The sequence below is a fragment of the Panthera pardus genome, unplaced genomic scaffold, assembly GCF_024362965.1.
Source record: "Panthera pardus isolate Hobbes unplaced genomic scaffold, ASM2436296v1 HiC_scaffold_20, whole genome shotgun sequence".
Lineage (NCBI taxonomy): Eukaryota > Metazoa > Chordata > Mammalia > Carnivora > Felidae > Panthera > Panthera pardus.
Window position 1 is genome coordinate 58,073,250 of NW_026526766.1, and position 21,284 is coordinate 58,094,533.

The 21,284-nt window shown below is 45.5% G+C and overlaps 2 long non-coding RNA genes across 4 annotated transcripts in view; both read left to right on the forward strand.

Annotated features, from left to right (window-relative positions):
- The window catches only part of LOC109270138 (uncharacterized), a 78,892-nt gene extending 61,225 nt beyond the window's left edge, over nt 1-17,667 (forward strand). For 2 of the 3 annotated variants that reach the window (XR_002081446.2, XR_002081448.2), the window contains 2 exons: nt 15,482-16,140; nt 17,568-17,667. This is a non-coding gene — a long non-coding RNA (uncharacterized LOC109270138). The remainder of the gene's footprint in view (nt 1-15,481; nt 16,141-17,567) is intronic. The other variant, XR_002081447.2, reaches the window with a different exon arrangement.
- A 26-nt stretch (nt 17,668-17,693) lies between these two features.
- On the forward strand, nt 17,694-19,972 carry LOC128778613 (uncharacterized). The gene is made up of 2 exons (XR_008424253.1): nt 17,694-17,798; nt 18,234-19,972. It is a non-coding gene; the product is annotated as an uncharacterized LOC128778613 (long non-coding RNA).
- Nucleotides 19,973-21,284: the final 1,312 nt, after the last annotated feature.

Genomic DNA, 21,284 nt, shown 5'->3' on the forward strand with positions numbered 1-21,284 from the left:
GAGACCCAGGTATGACCAGAGAGGACAGCTGATGGCAATGGGACTGCTGGCTGCATGTTGAAGCATATAGCCTTGTAGATTCTCACTCCTGAAGAGGAAAGCACAGGAAGAAGAAAGCGGAGAGGAAGGACAGAAAGAGGATAATAGAAGCACATCGCGCACTGTGCTTCTCTTTGGCAAACCAAATGCTTATTGAAATTAAGATAAGCTTGACAGACTTTTGTTAGCAGTTTTGGGGCCTATCTGAGAATATCTTGCCTTGAGAGACTTCTATTAGAACTGACTCCACAACTAATAATGTAGTCTCTGTCACTTAACTCAAAAGTCCCTCCTGGACCCGCACAGTGAAGCGTTAAGGAAATGAAATCTTTTTTTTTTTTTTTAACATATACAGCAAAGTTTGATTTGTTGAGAACATTTCTTCAACTGACAAGTTACAAGCCATGTCTGAGAGGCCCACTGGGAACTTTCAAATTTTGAGCAGCAGTTTCTAATCACTGACGATCATTAGCATTTTAGTGAATAGATTTTTGATAAGAAAAATCTTTGCTCTGTGGGTAGAAAAAAAAAAACCTGACATTTGATAATGCAAACAGAGTAGCAATTTTAATTAGGCCTGCAGTCCTTCTTGGTGTGGCAAACATTGCACAAGATCCAGATGTTTTCCATCTTACAGGATGTGAACTTAAGGCTGTGTCAAGCCACTGGTGCCGGGCGCTTTGCTGATTGGATCTCCAGGGTGAACATAATAACCACTATTTACTGAGCACTTACTACATGCCAGATTCTCTGCTGTTTCACATGCATGATCTCAATTGGTCCTCAAATCTATCGGATGAGATAACTTATTATTTTCATTCCCATTTTACAGGTGAGAAAACTAAAGACCAGAAAGGTTCACTAACCCAAAGTCACCCAGCTCATTATTGGTGGAGATACTAACCAAAGTCTGCGTGACTTCAGAATCTCCATGTTTACCCACTAAGCCATGCCTCCTCTCAGAGTCATGTGACCTCTCCCAGCCTCAATCTGCTAGTCTGTGGGATGGGGGTGTGATCAGTCATATTTCCTTCACTGGACTCTGGCAGAACTCTGAGGAAGGGATGGCTGTACTTAGAACATTTTTTCCTCAGGGAACTAGAACCTAACACTTTGTTTTTTCCATTGATCCTAGCCTTACCTTTTGGGGTCACCCAGAAGAACCCCGATTCTCTTTCCTGGTGATATTCAGAAATTTGTAATCGGCTCTTGCTGGGCCATTGGATAGATAGATGTTTAGCTTTTCAAGAAACCACAGAACACTTTTCAAAAGGAGCTGTACCATATTACACTCCAAACTGCAATGTGTATGAGTTAGAGCTGCTGTATATCCTCTCCAGCATCTGGTGTTTTAGCCATTCTAGGTGTGCAGTGCTATCTCACTGCAGTTGTGATTTGCATTTTCCCAATGACTAATGATGTTAAAAGACTTTCCATGTATTTCTTAGTCACTTGTATATCTTCTTTTGTGAAGTGTGTTTTCAGACTTTGTCTTTTGTTCATTTTTTTAAAAATTGTGCTGCTTGTCTTTATTATTGAGTTGTAGGGGTTTATGTATTCTGGGTACAAATCTTTTGTCAGATAAATATGTTGTGAATATCTTCTCTCATTTTATGGTTTACCTATTTCTTTTTTTTTCTTTTATTTTTTTTAGAAATAGAGAGCAGCACAAGTAGGGGAGAGGGGCAGAGGGAGAGAGAGAATCTTAAGCAGGCTCCATGCCCAGTGGCCCCTCACAGAGCCTGATGTGGGGCTCGATCTTACAACTGTGAGATCATGACCTGAGCCGAGATCAAGAGTTAGACACTTAACCACCGACTGAGCCACCCAGGCGCCCCCATGTATTTATTTTCTGAATGGTGGTTTTTAATGAGCAGATGTTTTAATTTTAATCACGTCAATTTTCTCACATTTTTCCCCTATGATTTAGACTCTGTGTACTTTCTAAGAAATCATTAGGTTACAAAGATATGCTTTCTGCTTTCAGTTTTACTTTTAGGTCTATAATCCATCTTAAGTTTATTTTTGTGTACGGAGTGACACAAGGTCAGAGTTCTTTGTTTTTCATATGGATATTCATTTGTCCCAGCACCATTTGTCAAAGACTTTTTCCTTTCCTCATTTAATTGTTTTGGCATCTTTGTTAAAAATCAAATGACAATAAATGTACGGACCTATCTCTGAACCTTCTATTCTGTTCCATGGATTTGTGTGTCTATCCTTTCACCAAAACCATACTGAGCACTTTCACCAAAACACCAAAAGTTTTGATATTTTTAGCTTTATAGTAAATCTTAAAATCTGGTAGGTTAAGTCTTCTTATTTTGTAATTCATTTTCAAGGTTGTTTTGTCTATTATTGGTCCTTTGTCTTTCTGAATGTTAAAATCATCTTGAGTGGGCTTACAATGGATCTTTCAATCAATTTGAGGAAAATTGACATTATGATAATATTGAGTCTTACAATCCATGATTTTTTCATTCAATTTTTAATTTACTCAATTTATTTAGGTCTTTTTGATTCCTTTTGGTATTATTTTATAGTTTCACTATAGAATAATTTCACATCTTTTGTTAAATTTTTCCCTAAGTGTTTGATGCTTCTGAATGCTATTATAAATGGTATTTATTTTTAGTATAATTTTCTGATTGTTCATTTCTAATATATAGGTGTGCAGTTGATTTTTATATCAATTTTATATATTGTTACATCTTAAATTCACTTATTAGTTCTAGTAGTTTTCCTTCTTTCTTTGTAGGTTCCTTAGGATCTCCTATGTACACAGTCATGTCATCAACAAATAGAGACACATTTAGTTCTTTCTTTGCACTCTATATGCCTTTTATTTATTTTTCTTGTCTTATTGCATTAGCTAAACATTTTCCTTTTAATGCATCTTAAGAAAATCTTGATTTTGGTAAAAGTCAGTCTTTGCACAGGTCTCAGTGTTTTTTGCCTTCATAAAAAAAATCACAAATAATCAGTTGCAAAAATCTCTTCTACTCACAGGGGTAGTATTTTTCCAGACTTAAGAGCAAACTCAAGAACTTGGCTGTCCTTTTTCTTCTTGACATGGGATGAAATTTAACTTGCATAGTAGTTTTTAGAGCTGTTTGCCGAATGTTCCTAGTCTTTCCACTTTCTGGACACAAGATAGCACTGCACTTCTTTGGTAGCTCATGGTTAGGTGGAGCTGTGTGACTGGTTTCAGCCAATATGTGAGTGCTGAAATGATATGTGTCATTTCTGCACCAGGGCATTGAACTACTAATCCAAGAGTCTCCAGAGCTCTCTTCTTCCTCTAGCACATTAACAAGTGATGTTTGAGATGGAAGCCACTCCATCTGCCTAGATCTCTGAATGCCTACAATGAGCGGAGTGTCCCCAGTCCTCCCCCTCTCCCGTTCCCTCCACTACCACTGACGCACAATGGACATATGGCTTAAGGTAGAAATAAAATTTTATTGTTTTGAGGAACTGAGACTTTTTTTTGTTGTTATAGTAGCATTACCTAGCCTATCCTGACTGATACAACTTGCATGAAGTTTTAAAGAGAGATGACTAAGCAAAATGATAGGTGGAGGCAATGTAAGAAAACACGTTGTTTTAGTTTTCTTTTAGTGAGACAAAGGACATATACTTCCAGAGAAACCAGCAGTGAGCCAAAGCCTAGAATCTTATGTGAGTTTTGAATACAACCAGATCCCCAGTGCCCAGCACATAGTGTACATTCAAAAGAGGTACTTGCTTGCATTCAATTAAGCCAGAGTTCTCCCTTCAGCTTGTGCTTGGAAAAGTAGAAGCATGGCATTTTCCTTCACTTTCCTGCACTACTTTCTTGCCTGCAAATGGGAATGGCAAAAACAACTTGTCTGCGAGAATTGTTGGGAAAAATTGTGCTGATTACAAAATGCTTTGCAAAATGTAAAATCCTATCTAAGTGGCAATTTTCTCCATTGCTCTGCCAATTGTAATAAATAAATATTGTTTTTAAAGCTGGCTCCTGGCTTGCTTTCCAGTGACCATCCCATCAAACACTCTAACATGCCTAGGGTTATTGTCCACTCTGGATTTGCATGTGTGTGCATGGCATTTGTGTAATGCTGTTTACAGAGGAGTTGAGTAAGCCCATCTTGTAGCAATAAAACTTGAGAACAATGTCATACTCCATTGGAGAGGTGATGGGTCAGAACAACTCGCTCAGGACAACTGTGCTATATGCTCCCCAAGGGCACAGGAGCTTGTTTCAAGTCATTTCTGTAGCTCCAGTGTACCTGGATTAGGGGATGTCCTCTGTGGTTATTAAAATTTTTCAGTTCTTTGCCCAGCTTGGATTGAGACCCTAGGTTCCTGGTTCATATTATAGCACCATGGGCAGAGTTCTAGAACTCCCATAAACTATGTAACTGCTGACCACATGGTAGGACCATGTTCACTGACCACCTACTATTGACCACATGCTAGGAACCATGAGGGATGTAAAGATTGCTGACATAGTCTCTGATCTCAATGAGCTTCCAGTTAGTAAGGGGCTAAGGGAGACGTTCATTCATCCATTCATTCGTTCACCTGTGCAGTCATTGATCCTACTAATACTAATTCCATAATATTGACTGATATTCCAGGTACCATTCTAGCTACAAAACAGAGTCTCAGCTCTCATAGGAGCATATATTCTAATAGGGGGATATAGACATTTATCAAATAATTACAGTAACAGATACTTTATTCTAAGCTGTGATAAGCACTGTTGAAGAAGACTTTAGAGTGCTGTAAGGACAAGAAAACAAGAGGAATAGACTTTGTCAGGGAGAATCAGCCAAGAAAGACTTCTCTGAGTAAGTGACCTTTGAGTTGAGATCTACAGGATGAATTAAGAGTTGCCCAGTCTGGGTGTTGGTGGGGGGAGGGAAAAGCCAGGCAAAAAAACCACTACATTTAGTATAAGACAGACTATATGATGAGCTACAAAAGAGGGAGAGAGATAACATGCTAGAGGAGGTCCCAGAACAAGTTTAATTATTACTAGGGGAATGAGAAAGGCTGCCTACAAGAGGTGGTGCTTGGGCTGGGCCTGGAATGACAGGAAGGACTTTTGCAGGTGGAAGGAGAAAGTACAAGCAAAGACCCAGAAATACAAAGAGTAGAGGGTGAAAAATCTAGGACAGATTGTGAAGAGTCTTTAATGCAGACTAAGGAGTCTGGTCCTTACCAACTGTTGGTGGTGGAGAGTCACTGAAGGTGTCAGAACAGGACAGTGATGTAATCAGAGCAATTGAGTGAGAGAGACTTCTTTGTCTCCCTGGAGACAACTTTGTCTGTAACCCAAAAGGATCTCAGAGCCCCTGGCCTCTCTGGAGCCCAGATACCCCCTTGGGGTTCCAGTGGTCAGCTCTCTCTCTGCCCACAAGGAGAAACCCCAAGGTCCTGAGGATACAGTGCAGGAGAGGCATGGAGTGGGGGACATAGGGTCCTAAAGCTAGGACCTTCTTCCCTAGTGGCAACAGAATGTATTTATGAGCACTGTTTCCAAAGTGACTCAGAGCAGAGAGCTGTGTGTGTGCCAACCATTGTGTGAAACAGGCTGACATGAGAAAGGGCCTTGTATTAGTTTTAGGACTCTTTTATGTGCAAGAGAAAGAATCCCAATTCAATCTAAAACAAAGACTAAACAGAAGTAATTGAGCCATGGAACTGGGTAACTTCAGGGGATTGCCCTGGTTTCAAGTACAGCTGAATCCAGGGATTAAACCAAGTCATCAGGATTCTCTCTCTCTCCATCTCTTGGGTTTGTTTCCATCTGTCTTTGCAGTTGGACTTCCTTTACGCAGGTGAAGAAAAGAGCTGTTGAAAGTCCTAGTCTTACACTCCAGCAGACAGAGGGAGTTTCTATGTCAGTACGTAAGTCCCAGGGAAGCACTCTGATTGGCCCTGATGAGTCACATGTGCATTTCTTGGACCAGTCACTGGTGCCACAGAGAGGAGGTACTATGGTTGGTACCGTCCTGAGATTGACTGGCAACCCCAGCCAAATCACGTACAATGGAGGAGAGTACAGCCCCAGTGAAAGCAAAGCTGAGCTAACAAAAATAACCCAGAGCCATTATGGTTCTTTCCTCCGGTTGTCCACTGTAGAGCAAATCATAGGAGAGTATATTCATCCTAGAAATCTGGGAGGCTGAATCATTTAAGGAGAGCATAATACTAATTACATATATTTAAATGAGATTTTGAAGACAGGTATAGTAAATAGTTTCCATATGACAAGATTAATTAAAGTTGTGGAGTTATTTTTTTTAATGTTTATTTATTTTTGAGAGAGAGAGAGAGAGAGAACATGAGCAGGGAGGGGCAGAGAGAGGGAGACAGAATCCCAAGCAGGCTCCATGCTGTCAGTGCAGAGCCTGATGCTGGGCTTGAACTCACAGCGCAGAGCCTGATGCCAGGCTCATATGCATGAATGCTGAGATCATGGCCTGAGCTGAAATCAAGAGCTGGACGCCCAACTGACTGAATCGCCCAGGCGCCCCTGTGGAGTTGTTTTCAGTAGGGTTTCAGTTGCTCCTCCAAGGGGTTTTGATGCAAAGGGTTTGATGGTGCTGTTATTTTGGGGGAGGAGCCTAAGAGGGAGTTCAGGTGACCTGGGCTCTGCCTCTGGGCCTGCGCACAGCTCACTTTGTGATTTTAGACAAGTCCTTTCCTCTCCCTGGACCTCAGTTTGCCCAGTTTTACAATGAGAGCCATGGTGTCTGCTGGTATATCTCATGGATCTACCACAAAGCCATGGATCTATCATAAAGCCCACTCCTGTACTATCCACTCTCTCTTAGTTAAATCACATTGCAGGAGAGACCTGTTGGTCCCACAAGCACAGGATGCCCCAACAAGGAGCACATGAATTCTGCCCCTGCCAGCTTCTATCTGAAGACTTAGAGAGGCTTGTGCTGGGATTAAGACTGAACCAAAGTTCAGTATTCCTGAAGTGCCTGGCCCTGGTCCTGGCCCCGCTGACAGGGGCTCACAAAGAGGGCATTTACCCAACTATGATTTCTAAGAAGCAGATACACAGAGTCATAGAGACTCTGGGCTAGAAGTTCCCACGAGGTCCCTGAGCCAAGACTGCTGTCCTATGCTGGAGGCTCCTCCCCAGTAGCCAGGAGAGTGCTCCTCAGTTGCTGCTGCACACCTCCCATGACATGGGCACACTTCCATCTAGACCCCTCTGAAGTCCAATCTGCCCTGAAGCTTGCTACAAGTCTCAGTGGCAGAGGAGAGTATCCCAGTCACAGATTTGGGGGACAAAAAGCTCAGGATGTCCGGAGCACTGAGCAAGTACGTGGCAGGAGTAGGAGACGAGGGGCAAGAGAAGGCAGGCCTTGAAGACTAAAAAGGAAGCTGAATTCTGCCTCGAGGGCAAGGGGATACCTCTGGAGGACATTAGGTGAGAGAGAAAGTTGACCCTTCGGAAAGGCCTCTAAATTGTGGTTTGGAAGACATTGGGGCCAAGCTGGTGCCTAAACCCAAGAGAGATGATGGATGTCCACACTATGGAGTTGATAGAAGACCCGAAGGCTGACTACGTGGCATTTGGTGACCCAGTAGTCATAGGATGGCGCCCAAACCAGAGGACAGAAGCTGAGATACCATTGGCTGGGATGGAAACCCAGGGAGGCAGCTTTGGAGAAGGACTAAGTTCATTAGTAGACACAGGGTGTGTGAAATTCCTGGCTGGCCATCTGGAGGTTTCAGGGATCGTAGTGGAGGTCGGAGGTTCAGACCAACTTCTCAGATCCCAGAAGACCCCTGGAGGCCTCAGCAATGCCTTACCTACCCCGGACATCTGATAGAAAGATGGAGTCCAGTTCTAGCTGAGGGCCATCATTTCTGAACAGGGATTTCAGTGCCTTTCTTCCTTTGGGAAGGGTCTTGATCACAGAGTCCTGAAGGGCTCCTGACTCTCTGGGATCAAGGAGATCCTGCAGTTTCCCTTCCTCATGACTGCTCCAGGCCAGCTTGGAAGGTGGGTGGAGGTTGCGGGGGAAGGAGGGCAGGCAGGTGTGCAGGTGTGCAGGCTGCCCAGGGTGGAGGGGCAGGGCTTGCACCAATACAACCTGTGAGTGTGCGTTCCTGTTTTATTAAGCATTCCTGGTGAAGTATTTCTCATCTGCAAGGGGCCACACCAGAGGATCTTAGCACTCACCTCTGCTTAAAAATGGAGACTAGTTCCTTGAGTCTGAATTTAAAGAAACTTCCTGTCAAAGCCATTTAAAAGGCTGAGGAACTGCTGAGAGGGGAGAAGATTGGATCAGAAGCCTGTAAAAATGAGTTTAAATAAAAGAAAAAAAGGAAACAAAATGAGTATACAAGCAGTATGTATTTGTGAAATAGAAAGTGCAATGTGTATTGAAGAAAAGGAGAGTGTCCTTCCTGGCCTCCCTACTTTCCTTTAGGTGGTTGCTGGGGTGGGGGGGGCGCTGGGTTCCCCACCTTTGGTCCTGGAGGTTTGGCCCAGTGGGGTAGGGAGGGAGGCTGGGGGCAGGCAGGGTTGGGAAGGCCACACCTCCTGGTGGGTGGCATGAGCCCTGGATCTGTAGCCTGTGACGTCAGGCTCTGGCTGGACTGCCCCTCTCTGGCCTTGGCTGCTTCCTCCGGAAAATGGGGCGAGGTGCCCGTGGGGCCTCCAGCCAGGGGGCTGAGCTGATGATGGGCATGAGGGAAGGGATCAGGGAGCTGGCTGGAAGCTGGTAATTAATAAATGAAATGCCCTGGGACTGCTGCCGAGCCGCCTCAGATGACATATCTGTCGCGGGCTCGGCAAACCATTAAATGACCATTTTCTGACAGAACGACTTCCCCGCTTGCCAGGACATATTTTCTCTTCTTGCCCTCTTTTCTCCTCCACTCCCCTCCCCCATTTCTCCCTCACCCTGGACTCTGCCCTCCCTGCTGTGCCACTGTCCTGGATGTCTCTCTTTCTGTCTCCGCACGTGTCTCTGGCTATCTCTCCATCTCTCTGCCTCTCCCTATATATGTGTGTCTCTGTGTGTCTGTCCTCCCCTAGTCTCTCAGTGTCTCTATCTCCCTCTATCTCTGTGTGTCTCTGTCTCTCCCCTACCGTCCCCTCCCCGCCCCCCCCCCCCCCCATCTCTTCTCTTTGTGGCTGCCTCTCTCTTTCTCAGGTCTTTGGCCTTCTCTTCTCCCAGGCTGCTCTCTCTCTCCCCCACCTCCCCTCTCTCTGCTTCTCCCCGTCTGTATAAGGTTTAACTACCCCCCCCCACCCCCCTTGTCTGGCTCAGCCTACCCCCTCCCTGCCTCCCCCCTCCCCGGCTGCCTGACGGCTCCAGTTCATTTCTGCCTGTTTAATTGGGCCCCGGATGAGTTTGGTCGACAGGGCCATTCATCATGTGGCCGCGGCTGGCGGCGGAGCCCGGGGGAGCGGGGCTGACAGCTCCGCCAGGCTGGGATGCGGCCTGCGTCGGGAAGTTCACATATTTGGGCATTAGTGCAGCTATTAGTTTAACAAGCTTCGTTTATCCTTGTCACTACCACTTCAGCTTCCCATGTAATCATTTGAAATGTAGATTACAGCCAGACAAATGGGACAGCGCAAGACGCGCAGGGTGGAGGGAGTGACACGCAGCTCGTTAGGGCCGCCTTCCCAGCCCCATCCCTTTCCAGGCAAGTCTTTGATTAGCTTAATATTCACATGATTTCAGTGGGAAGCGCCAGTCACCTGTGCCAAGCCCCCAGTGCTGGGCCGAGGTGCCCAGGGTGTACCTAGGTGAGGGTCCAGGTCCTGCCAGGATGGGGTTCCTCTGGTTCAAAGACTACCCACGCTGCAAGGAAACGTGGGTGGCCAGGGCCTCAGAGTCTGCCCTCCCAAAGTGGTCTTCCAGGATGAGGTGGCTTCCAGACCCAGGCTGTGCCCTCCAGCTCTGATTTTGGCATCGTGGGCTATTGTCTTCTTGTGTGACCTGAACAAGGTCTGGCCTTCTCTGGGCCTTGTGTCCCCATCTGGAAAGTGAAGGTTCCAGATTGGATTGGGTGGGCCTGCTTTTCTCCATTCCCCTGCCAAGACCCCTCACCTTGGTTCTTTTGAACCCAGTTTCCAGTCATTTCTATTCTTTACTCAGTAGATTTAGGGCTCCTTTCAAAATGTAAACCTGGCTCTGTCTGTGTCCTGCTCCGAAGGCCCTCATGGCCCTCAGAATGAAGGCTGAACCCCTTCCGAGGTCTTGGAGCGAAGGTGGGGAAAAGGAAGGCTTCGGTATCTCCTACTGCCCGCCCTCCAGCTTGACCTCCTCTGTTTATGCACTTCAGTTCCCTGCAGGCCTGGAAGTTGTCAAATGCCCTGAGCCCTCTCTCAGCTGTGGGGTTTTGTGCATGCTGTTTTCTCTGCCAGAAATACCATTCTCCCTGTGCCCCCTTCCCCAACCCCTTTTCTCAATCCTCTTTCTTATTCTTCTCATTCTTAGTTTAGATGTTCCTTCCTCCAGGAAATCTTGTCCCCCGCCCCGGGGTCCTTCTGCCCAGTGCCTGCCCTATGTGCGTCTCAGAGCCCTACCTACAATAGCACTTAGCACGTGCAAACTGTCTGCTTGTGTCCCCCACTGGACTGTGAATTCCATGAGGGCAGGGCCTGCCTAGCACAGGACCTGGCCCTGGAAGCTGAAAGAGTAGGTGGACCACCAGCAGCGCTGTGCCTGAGCAGCCTTGGACAGAGAGGCCCTCACACACCAACATTCCTCGTGCAGCAAGTTCATTATGCCTAGGCTCCTTCTTCCTGACCCCCTGTCCCCCATCCTGCTGACACTGCCCACCTCCCTCCACCCGCACGCACAGCTCCAGAAGAGTCAGAGTCTGGTTCCCTGGGAGGACCTCCTGAATCAGTCAGGGTCCAGGAGAAAATGGTTGGCCCTCTCAAAGAGTTCAACCGAGGAGAGTTTACTGACGGGACTCTGCAGAGCTGTGAGCCGAGCTAGGGAAACCAGTATGGAATAGTGAGGCATCGGTGCGGAGCCATCACACTTTAAGGCCTGAAGGGCAAGGGCGAGGGAGTATTGTTGCCAGAACCTGGAGAAAGCAGGAGCCGCGGGACAGGGGCTGTAAGAAGATGTAAACTTTATAAAGCAGTCACCATAGAGTTGGGGTGAGGCAAGGAATGACTAGGGGTAAATCTTCTGACTCCTCACTCTTCTCTGCCTCTACTGTCTGTCTGGTGCCTCCCAGAGGGCCAGGGGACTCTGAGAGCTGTGGTCCACGGAGATTAACCTCCTGGGATACAGAGCAGGGAAGAGAATAAAAGAGGGGGATGACCTGGTAGAGGTGGGGGTATGGGACAGATAGAGAATACCCCGCATACCCCCCAACATTGCCACAGGCCAGCCCCTCTGCAGAGAGGCCAGAAGGGCCCTAAGCAGACTCGCCTCTGGAGAAAGTGGAGATATCCTCTACAGAGGGCTCCACAGGGCATGGACATGAGTGCCAGCTGCCTTTTACATCATCCCTTCACTGGGACATCTCCCTGCTCAACCCAGCCAGGCCAGGGCAGTCCTAAACGGTTTCTTTTTTCACCTCTCCCCCTGCTGAGCAGCTTGTCTCTGTTTTCTTCCTGACACCTTCTGAATAATGACACCAGACCTTGAAGCCAACGAGTCGTGAATCAAAGTGGCTTCTCGATATCATAAAAGAGATGTTCTAAACCCCAAACATAAAGATCGTTTTATCTTTATTAATAGTTTAATGCATCTGAGAAAGCTATTTGACATTTTTTACACCTCCAACTCTTTCCTTCATGCATTGCTGGTCAGATTACACCAGGGTTCAGCCACTTAAATCCACTTAATAACTGACTAAATTCTACACTGAATTTACATTGAGCTACAAGCTGATTCGCAGATATAGGGGAAATTTCTAGCAAAAACAAATAAACAAACAAAAAACCCTACACCAATGTCCTGACTCCAAAGTTGTAAATCTGCTTTAATAATGAAAAAGGAATTAAAGTATTGGGATTGATGTCACATTTAATAGTACTTCCTGATGAAGACTCTGCAACACAAAGTGAAGAAATGTATCTCAATTAATAACTGGGAGTATTTTCTTCATCTATTTAATTAAATTATTGCACTTGCAAACACATAATGTGGAATTAATTAAAAACACATAGAATTTGGGAAATGGAGACTAATTCAACTCCTCCCAGTTGCTGTCAGGCCCAGTACACATCAGTGCATGACACTGAGAGGAGAAAGGTTTGGTTACTAATGACATCTGAATTGGAATAACATCTAATTAATTGGCTAATTGTTTCTATCATACACACCGCCGCCACCACTGCCATTGCCACATCACAAAAACGTATCCAAACACATGACTACACTTAATATATACATGTACACACACTGGAGCCCAGCACACACCTACAAACATACAACCCCACATGCTGGGCACTTACATGCAAATATTCTCTCATAGGAGATACACATGCGTAAATTTATATATCACACACAAATACTCCCAAGTAAAGGTTAGTGGAGAAGAGAGAAAAACCTATTCTCTGCTTCTCCCCACCTTCCCAGAAAGGAAAAAAAAATGTAACTGTCAGAAATGTGATAGGACTGTCGAAGACATATAGAAAAAGCTCAAACAAACCATGTAAGTTGTGAAACATAAATCCCAATTCTATTTGTTCTGCGACATTGTATAAACCACACATTTTTCAATAAGATAGAAAATTAAAATCCTCACCAGGTTCAGAATTGCTTGGGGAAGTTAGATAGAAAGCCTACTGTCCTGGCAAAAGGAGAAGCAACTGTTGGCTGGTCAAGTACTGAAGGATGCTTCAGGACCACGGACAGCAGGGCCTCCCTTCCTCCTCATTTTAGAGCCGCTATAAATGTGTTCACACACCCAGGGCTGTGATTGGCCAGACATTCCAAAGGCATAGTCTCTACTTAAAAGATTACTCAATTCCTTGATTCCTTCAATTTCTGGGGAGTCCTTGAGCATCTCTAATCTACACATAGCTCCTGGGGTGTGCCTTCTACTCCCCCAAATCTGTAGTCTGTCCTTTCCTGCCCCTCCCCCACCCCACTGAAGTTCACTTGATTCATTTAAATGTTTTAGTTCCAAATGGCTTAACATCTTCCTCACAAGGAATTCTCCCCAATGACTATCAAATATTAAGTAAAGCCAGTTAACCCCACACCCTAGAGAATTGTATAATGTTACTATATTCTGTTCAGAGAAGTTTTATTTATCACATTTGGTTTCCCTTTCCCTAAGCCAATTTGTTACTCATGAAGAAATGTTTCAAGACTTCTTGAAAAGCTCATTGTTTTTAGTGTGTTTTCTGTGGAATGTCCCCAAGCCATTTGAAGACTAAATAATGACATCCTTTGGTTCGTTCTCATCCAAACATCATTCTTCCTCAAACAAGCTTCCTTGATCAGGCAGACAGGCTTCTCTTTGCAGGAGCCTCACTCCCCCCTCCCCATGGTTTGTCCCTCATGGACCTCCAAGCCACTATTTTTAATAGTTTCCCCCAGACACTTTCTGTTGACAAGCAGTCTGCTGCCATGGCAGCCTGACCCTTCTTTGGCTTAGGGGTAATTTTCAATGACAGGTACCTCATTGTAGCCAGAGTTCTACAGTTTCATTCTTCACTTTCTTCCCAGCCCTTGGGTTGGTGCCAGTGTTGATTGAGATCTAGCTCATTGCCTAAGCAGGATCAAGTGCCTGGGGGCTTCAGCCCTTTTGTGGGATGGAGATTACCACAGGTAAGGCCAGACCCAGAGATCCCTCAGTCTCTTTGATCTCTCATCTTTGACTCTGAGTCCTTGTGGTCAATGCTTGGTCCCTTGCCTTTGATTCATTTAGAATCACAGACTCATTGTCACTTTGAGATGGAAGGGCTGGAGAGCATGTCATTAAACCTTATGTCCTCCACCCCATTGTGCATATGGAGAGCCTGAGCCCCAGGTAAGGACCTTCTGACAGGGGTGTGAGAAGATAGGACAGGAAGATGCCATTTCTCTCAGTGGGGGTAGAGGGGGTGTCCCAGCCAGTCCCTCTTGAGTTTCTGAAGCAGAAACTCTGGGTCCCCTACCATCTTCATACAAGTCTGCCCTATCTCCCATCTTCCTTCAATTTAATTCAATGAATGCTTATTCAGTATGGACTAGTTGAATAAAAAGGAAGGAATCTCTTCTCTGAACCAGGCAGTGTGCTACAGGCAATGGAGACAAGGTGGTGTGGCAAAAACTTCTGCTTATGTTCCAATCCACTCTCTCCTCTTCCCATAGCAATAGAATTTGTAGCTGGACAAATAGGGCCACTCAGAATAAAGATCACATTCTCCAGTTTCCCTTGCAGCTAGATATGGTCATGTGATTTAGTTGTGGCCAATGGGATATAGGCAGAAGTGTCAGGTACCAGCTTCCTGGAACCTTACTTAAGAGACAGCTGGTTCTCTTTTGTCTCCTTTATCCTGATCCCTGCAATCCTGATGCTGCCATCTTGGACCTTGGGGCTGAGGAACTAAAAGGAGGTCTCTGTGGGCCTCCTGCTGCCAAGTTGCCTTATCAGCCCTGATCACCAGCCTCCAGACTCCATATGTGACAGAGGGTAATCTTCTGCTTGTTTAAAACACTGTTATTCTGGGTTTTTCAGTCATTCATAGCTGATGTATTCTAATATGGGTAGTAAAATAAATACTTAAGGGTTTTTAATTTTTTTCTATTCTTTCTAGCTTTGCCAAGAAAACATTGGTCTCTTTCAAAAGGAAATTTTATTCCTGGGGGCTCAGTCAGTTAAGCGTCCGACTTTGGCTCAGGTCATGATCTCACAGTTTGTGAGTTCGAGCCCTGCGTCAGGCTCTGTGCTGAGAGCTCAGAGCCTGGAGCCTGCTTCAGATTCTGTGTCTCCCTCTCTCTCTCTCTCTCTGTCCCTCCCCTGCTTGCTCTCTCTCTCTCTCTCTCTCTCTCTCTCTCAGAAATAAGAAAACATTAAAAAAATTTAAAGGAAATTTTATTAAGAAACTAGATTCTCTAAAAATATTTTAAATAAAGCGATGTGGGGGCGCCTGGCTGGCTCAGTTAGTTGAGCATCTAACTCTTGATTTTGGCTCTGATCATGATCCCATGGTTGTGGGATCAAACCCCACATCAGGCTCCATGCTCAGCATGGAGTCTGATTAAGATTCTCTCTCTCCCACTCCCTCTGCCCAACTCATTCTCTCTCACTAAAAATAAAGGCAAAATTTTTAAAAAGAGATGTGTATATACATATGATGTCTATATATGCATAAATTATCTCTGGAAGAATAAAAAGAGACTGTAGTCATGGGAAAGAACTGGGGGCTTCAGAGGTGGGAATGAGACTTACTGCCTACTTTTTTGCTCTGGATTTTTTCACACAAGTATGTGTTATCTTTTTTTAGTGCTAAGACCTAAAAATGAATGAAATACCATTTTATACCTTGGAGGCCCCCAGTCCAGTCACTCTCAGAGGAACCTTTTCAATGTTGCCAAATGGACATCCATCCAGCTCCTCTTTCAGCCCACCTCCTCCCGGGACAGCTTAATCTCTCTGTGGAAAATGAGGAAAACGACAAACACGCCAACCTCCGAACCTGTTTGCACATCTGGGGAAGATAGAGGCCCTTCTTCCAGGGCTGTGGCAGCTACACCTGGTGAGCTGACACATCCTAACTGCTCAGCAAAGGTGATGATGACTGTTACCACATCCTGTGCCTGCTTGTCATTCCTGGGTGTCCCACAGCACCTCACAGACACCACTTGCTCGTGCAACCATTGTCCTGATATGGTTTGCCTCCTCACTACCAGAGGGGGAGCTCCATGAGGGCAGGGTTCATATTTCATTCATCTCTGTCCCCAGCCGCGGTGCCCAGACCAGACCCTGGCATGGAGCAGAAATCAAGGAGCATTTATTGGCTGGAGGAAGGAGAAAACAACGGGCAGTTCATTTTAAAAATGTAGACCCTGATGGTTCCCGGAAATTCCAGTTGATTCATGGTTTTTGACTGGAATTGTAGTTTTCCCTGGATTCAACATTCAGCTGAACCCAAGGAGTGCCAAGGTGAGGCATGTTAGGATAAGGGAACCCTGGAACTCTGCCCAGAGGTATCACCCAGGGAGTACTTTTCTTAAGAGGAGTAACAAAATCCTCTTGGTGTCTCCATGAGGACTTCACTGTCTGTGGCTGGACCAGGGCACTGACCACTCACAAACTCAGCCCACAGCCAGAGTGCAATGACTCTCAGAGATTCTGCTCTGGGATCACAGAGCTTGGCTTCTTATCTTGACCCCACTGTTCACCAGCTGTGTGAGCTGGGGCAAGATATCTGAGCTCTCCAGGCTTAGTTTCCTCACCTGTAAAAGTGAGGATCCTAACAATTGTACTTATCTCATAGGGTTAATGTAAGGATTTTAATGAGATAATGCATGTGAAATCCATTTATTAAGGAGTCACAGTTCTTTGAGGTATGAACATGGTTTAACTTTCCCCCCAGCTGCTCCAGCTGTGCTCTATGGAACTATCCCCTCCCCCACCTTTTCTGGTAGGGGAGCAGTCTCTTTACTGACATCTTAGGCATATTTTAGAACTTTCTAGTAAGTTCGTTATTAGAACAGTTTCATTCCGGAATTTATCGCTCAGTCCTGTTCTTTTTGGAACTTTAGTCTCAAACGTAACTCAATACTGATATTCTACCCTCATCCTCCCAAGTAGACAGCATCTTTATTTAGCTCCCATAACCTGCAGAGAAACTGTATTAGTTTTCTATTGTTGCATAACAACCCCAAACTCAGTGGCTTAAAACAACATAAATATATCATCTCACAGTTTCTGTGGGTCAGGAGTTTGGTCCTTCCCTTGAAGCCTCACCAGACTGAACTCAAATATTGTCTGGGGCTGCAATCTCATTTAAGGCTTGGGATCCTCTTCCAAGTTCACTGATTATTGACAGAATTTGGTTCCTTGTGGTTATACAACTGATGCCCTCAGCTCCTAGAGGCTGCCCACCGTTCCCTGCCACATGGCCCTCTCCACAACATGACACTCTGCTTCTTCAAGGCCAAAAGTAGGGCATCTGCTTCTCTGACATCTAGATACTCTTAAAGAAATCACCTGCTTATGTCAGGCCCACCAGGGTAATCTCCCCTTTGATTAACTTAAAGTCCACTGATTAGGGACTTTAATAACATCTGTAGACTCTCCTCACCTTTACCATAATTTGGAAAGCCTGTGTGCCTCCCCTCCCTGACTCCTGGATGTGGGAGATCTGACTCTGCTTCTTCTCCTTCCTCCAGCCCCACCAAAGATGGTCATCACACACCACATGACACAGCCTCCAGCTGACAGCCTTCAGATGTCCCCTCACCAGGGAGAGGCCCTTTGGGGCAGGGTTCCAGTAAGGCGTTGTAAAGGTGACAAGTAACTATAGTGCCCCCACAACCCATAAGGCTTACCCATATTTTTGTCTGGTTTCCTTTCCCCTTCTTCAGTAAACACAGGCACAGGTCACCAAATCTTCAGGCCATACAAGGAGTGAAATTCCAGTCTTCGTTTCTTGAAAATACCTCCAAACTTCCAAGGGATGCTCTTAAAGCCACTTTCCCTTGGCTTTGGAGATAGGAAGCAGCAGTTCTGCCCCAGGACACCTGAACCTGCATTTTGCCCAAGCTGGCCACCTGTTTCTGTCTCAGTCTTCTTATATTTGTACTGGAGGGATGAAGGTAGGAGGATGTTATTGATAGTCATTCTTTAAATTGTCATCTCTCAGGTAGCACTGTAGAAGGTGACTGGACCCAACTGGTAGAGGCTCCAAGAACTTTGGGTTTCAACTTTGGGTCTTGGCTGTGCAATGTGGGGACAACAGGAAAAATTCTACTAAGTGTCAGCACCTGGTAAACAGTGCTTAATAAATGCTAATGGGTATTATTGATCAGAGCTCAACTCGAAGAGTCTTGCATTGAGAAGCAGGGCGGACCAGGAGTCAGAGTGGACCAGGAGCAAAGCTGCAGATGACAAGTGGTGGGACTCCTTCAGTACCTGCAGGCCAGGAATACACTTGTTCTCCAAACCTGGTGTCAGTTGGAGTTCAGGCGAGGGTAGGGCAAAGGTGAGGAGCGGAGAGGGCAGGACATATTCATGCCATCCTTTTGCTTCAGGCTGTTCGTCCTTCACTGCCTCAGAGGTGGCAGGAAAGAGCTGAGTGAAGCTGAGATTGAAATGCTCTGGAATTCGTGGCGTCATGAAGATACAGCCTGGCTAACTATCCCCAGACCCATTTCCTCTTTTTCTTCAGCACACAGGTAGACTACATTTCTCAGCCTCTCTTGCAGTTGGGTCTGGCCACAAGACAGAGTTGTGGCCGATAACATGTGAGTGAAGATGTCTCCCATTTCCAGCCCTGCCTGTGGAAATCTTCCAAGGCATGATACTCCAGATGCTTATCTCTTTTGCAGCCTTGATGCAGACAAACAACTTTGGAGGCTACACATAAAGAGGGCAGAGCCAAAAGATACAAGGGACCTCGATCCCTGAGTCACTTTGTGGAAGGCTGCCTCCCTACCAGGAACACCCACATTTAACCGTCAGGTGAGTGAAAGGTGTATGGTTTTGTGTGGAGACACTTCAGTTATAGGGTATGTTTGTTGCATCAGCTGGCACTGCCTTATCGGACACACGAGTTCACAGAGCAAATGAGAAAATTAGCCTGCATCCACACTGTCCACACTGTAAGAATTTCTACGAGTTTCAGGAATGTATCTGCCATGCTCTACAAAGTATGCACAATGTTTTAATTCCACTTCACAGAAAGGTTTTCTTTCCAAACCCTCTTCAGGGGCCTTCCCTATTAAAAAGTCCCATTTATAGAAACTACTACTTAGCATTTTTGGAACTTGTTATCCTATTCAGCAGAGTCTAAGTCAGGAGGCTTTGAACTCGGACAATTACTGCTCTTGATTAACAACAAGAACTGATGAGTTGGCCTTTCCAGTGTGCTAAGCAAACTCAGCCAAGCAGAAAATATCACTGAAGGGGAAACAATGGGAAGTGATTTTCTTGGTTACATTATGAGCCGTCGTGATATTTACACATGTTTGTGGATAATGTGGGAAACTCTGCTGCTTGCGTGCCCTTGCAGATGACACTGTTGGGCTTGAAACACCATGTTTCCCACTTGATCTGGGCTGCAGATGTCATCCTGCAGGCAGCCAGCCTAGTGGAAAAACCACAGACCTGGGAGTGGGCAGGTGTGGGTGCAGGATGCCTGAACCGTGTCTTTGGAGCACCTGTTCCTCCAGGTGTCCCTGGGGCCAGCACCCAGGCCTGGAGCCTCATATTGTCAGACAGCCCAGTGGCAGCATAAGTGTCCATTTCTTTATACCTTTGACACAACTGGGTATTTTAATTTTTTTTAATGTTTATTTTTGAGAGAGACAGACAGACAGAATGTGAGTGGGGGAGGAGCAGAGAGAGGGAGACACAGAATCCAAAGCGGGCTCCAGGCTCTGAGCTGTCAGCACAGAGCCTGATGCGGGGCTCGAACCCGTCAACTGACAGATCATGACCTGAGCCGAAGTCAGACGCCCAACCTACTGAGCCACCCAAGCACCCCAACAGAACTGGGTATTTTAAAAGAGATCTTTGTGAAGTTGAGTCATGTTGCTTTTAATCCCAGATTGCACATTTACTTATATTTAATATGTCTGCATTTGTGAGTGATCTATGTAAGTCCTTTATCCATTTCTCCTTTGGGGATAGTAGTAGTTTTCATATCATTGCATACAAAATTTTCATTTATTAAGGGCATTGCACCTCTTCATGTTACTTGGGTTTATTTTTCCAAGTTATTTGTCCTTTTTTTGTTCATTTTTTGTGCATTTAAAGTTAAAAAAATTAAGTAGCCAAAATTCTATTTTTTCCATCTTTTTAAGCTCCCAAAGTCACATTTCATAAGGAAGTTTGAGATATATTCATCTACAAACCCTACTAGATTTATTTTAAATATTTAAAACGTAACTGGTTAGGGACCCCTGGCTGGCTCAGTCAGTAGGGTATGCGACTCTTGATCTCAGAGTCGTGAGTTTCAAGTCTTAAAGAAAAAAGTCTTAAAGAAAAAAAAAAGTAACCTTCAATCCACCAGGGGCTTATTTGAGTGGAAGATGTGAAGTAAAGATCTTCCTAGGGCTTCAGTAGGTTCCTTGATAGTTCATTTCTGCATTCTACCTTTGTCTCAGTCTGCTCCAAGTCCTATAACAAAAATACCACAGATTATGTGGCTTAAACAACAAACATTTATTTCTTGCAGTGTGGGAGGCTGGGGATCCAAGATCAAGGCATCAGCAGATTTGTATGTGTGAGGGCCTCTTTCCTATGTCCATAAATGGTGGGAGGGATGAGGGAACTCTCCAGGGTCTCTTTAAAAGAGCACTAATCCCATTCATGAGGGCTCCACCCTCATGACCTAATGACCTCCAAAAGTTCTCTTCTACTAACACCATCATACTGGGGATTAAGTTTCAATATAGGAATTTTGCCTGGACACAAACGTTCAGTCTGCAGCAACCCTCCTCCTGAGTTTGGTAGTGAGCCTGGCTCAAAGAAGCTTCCGCCTAGAGTTTTACCTTTGGATGTAAAAATCTGGCTTCCTTACAAGTGAGGAAAGAGGTTGGCAAACTCACACTGGTCATTTAGAAAAAAAATTTTGCACAGCACATGTATTCCTCACATCTTCAAAATAAATGTTATGAGATTTATACCCATTGTGCAGAAGAAAAAAACCAAGGCTCCTAGAAGTGAGGAGACTGCTCATACCAGCAAACTGACTCCCAAGATCTAGAGCTGAGAGCCAGCCCAGGCACTTAGGAGCCTTTATCCTTCTGCCTTTTTCACAGCCCTGATGCAGCCTGATCCCTCCACGGATCACCTCTTTACCCAGCACCTAGCATGGTGGGAGTTTAGGGAACGAATGGGCCTAAGGCTTAAGTCTCACATGGCAGATCAGCCATCCCCCTCTCCTCCTCTTTGTGATGGTCACTGAGGCTGCTGAAGGCTGCCTGAGCGTACTCAAGGTTGGCATTTCCACCCTCCTAACTGGAGGCCTCGCCGTGGCCTCCTTTCTGCCGTCATGTGGGGACTGCACGTGCCCGGGTTACTGCATATACTGGTGTCCCATAACTGAGGAGGGCAGGCTTGAGGCCCCTCTGTCCCAG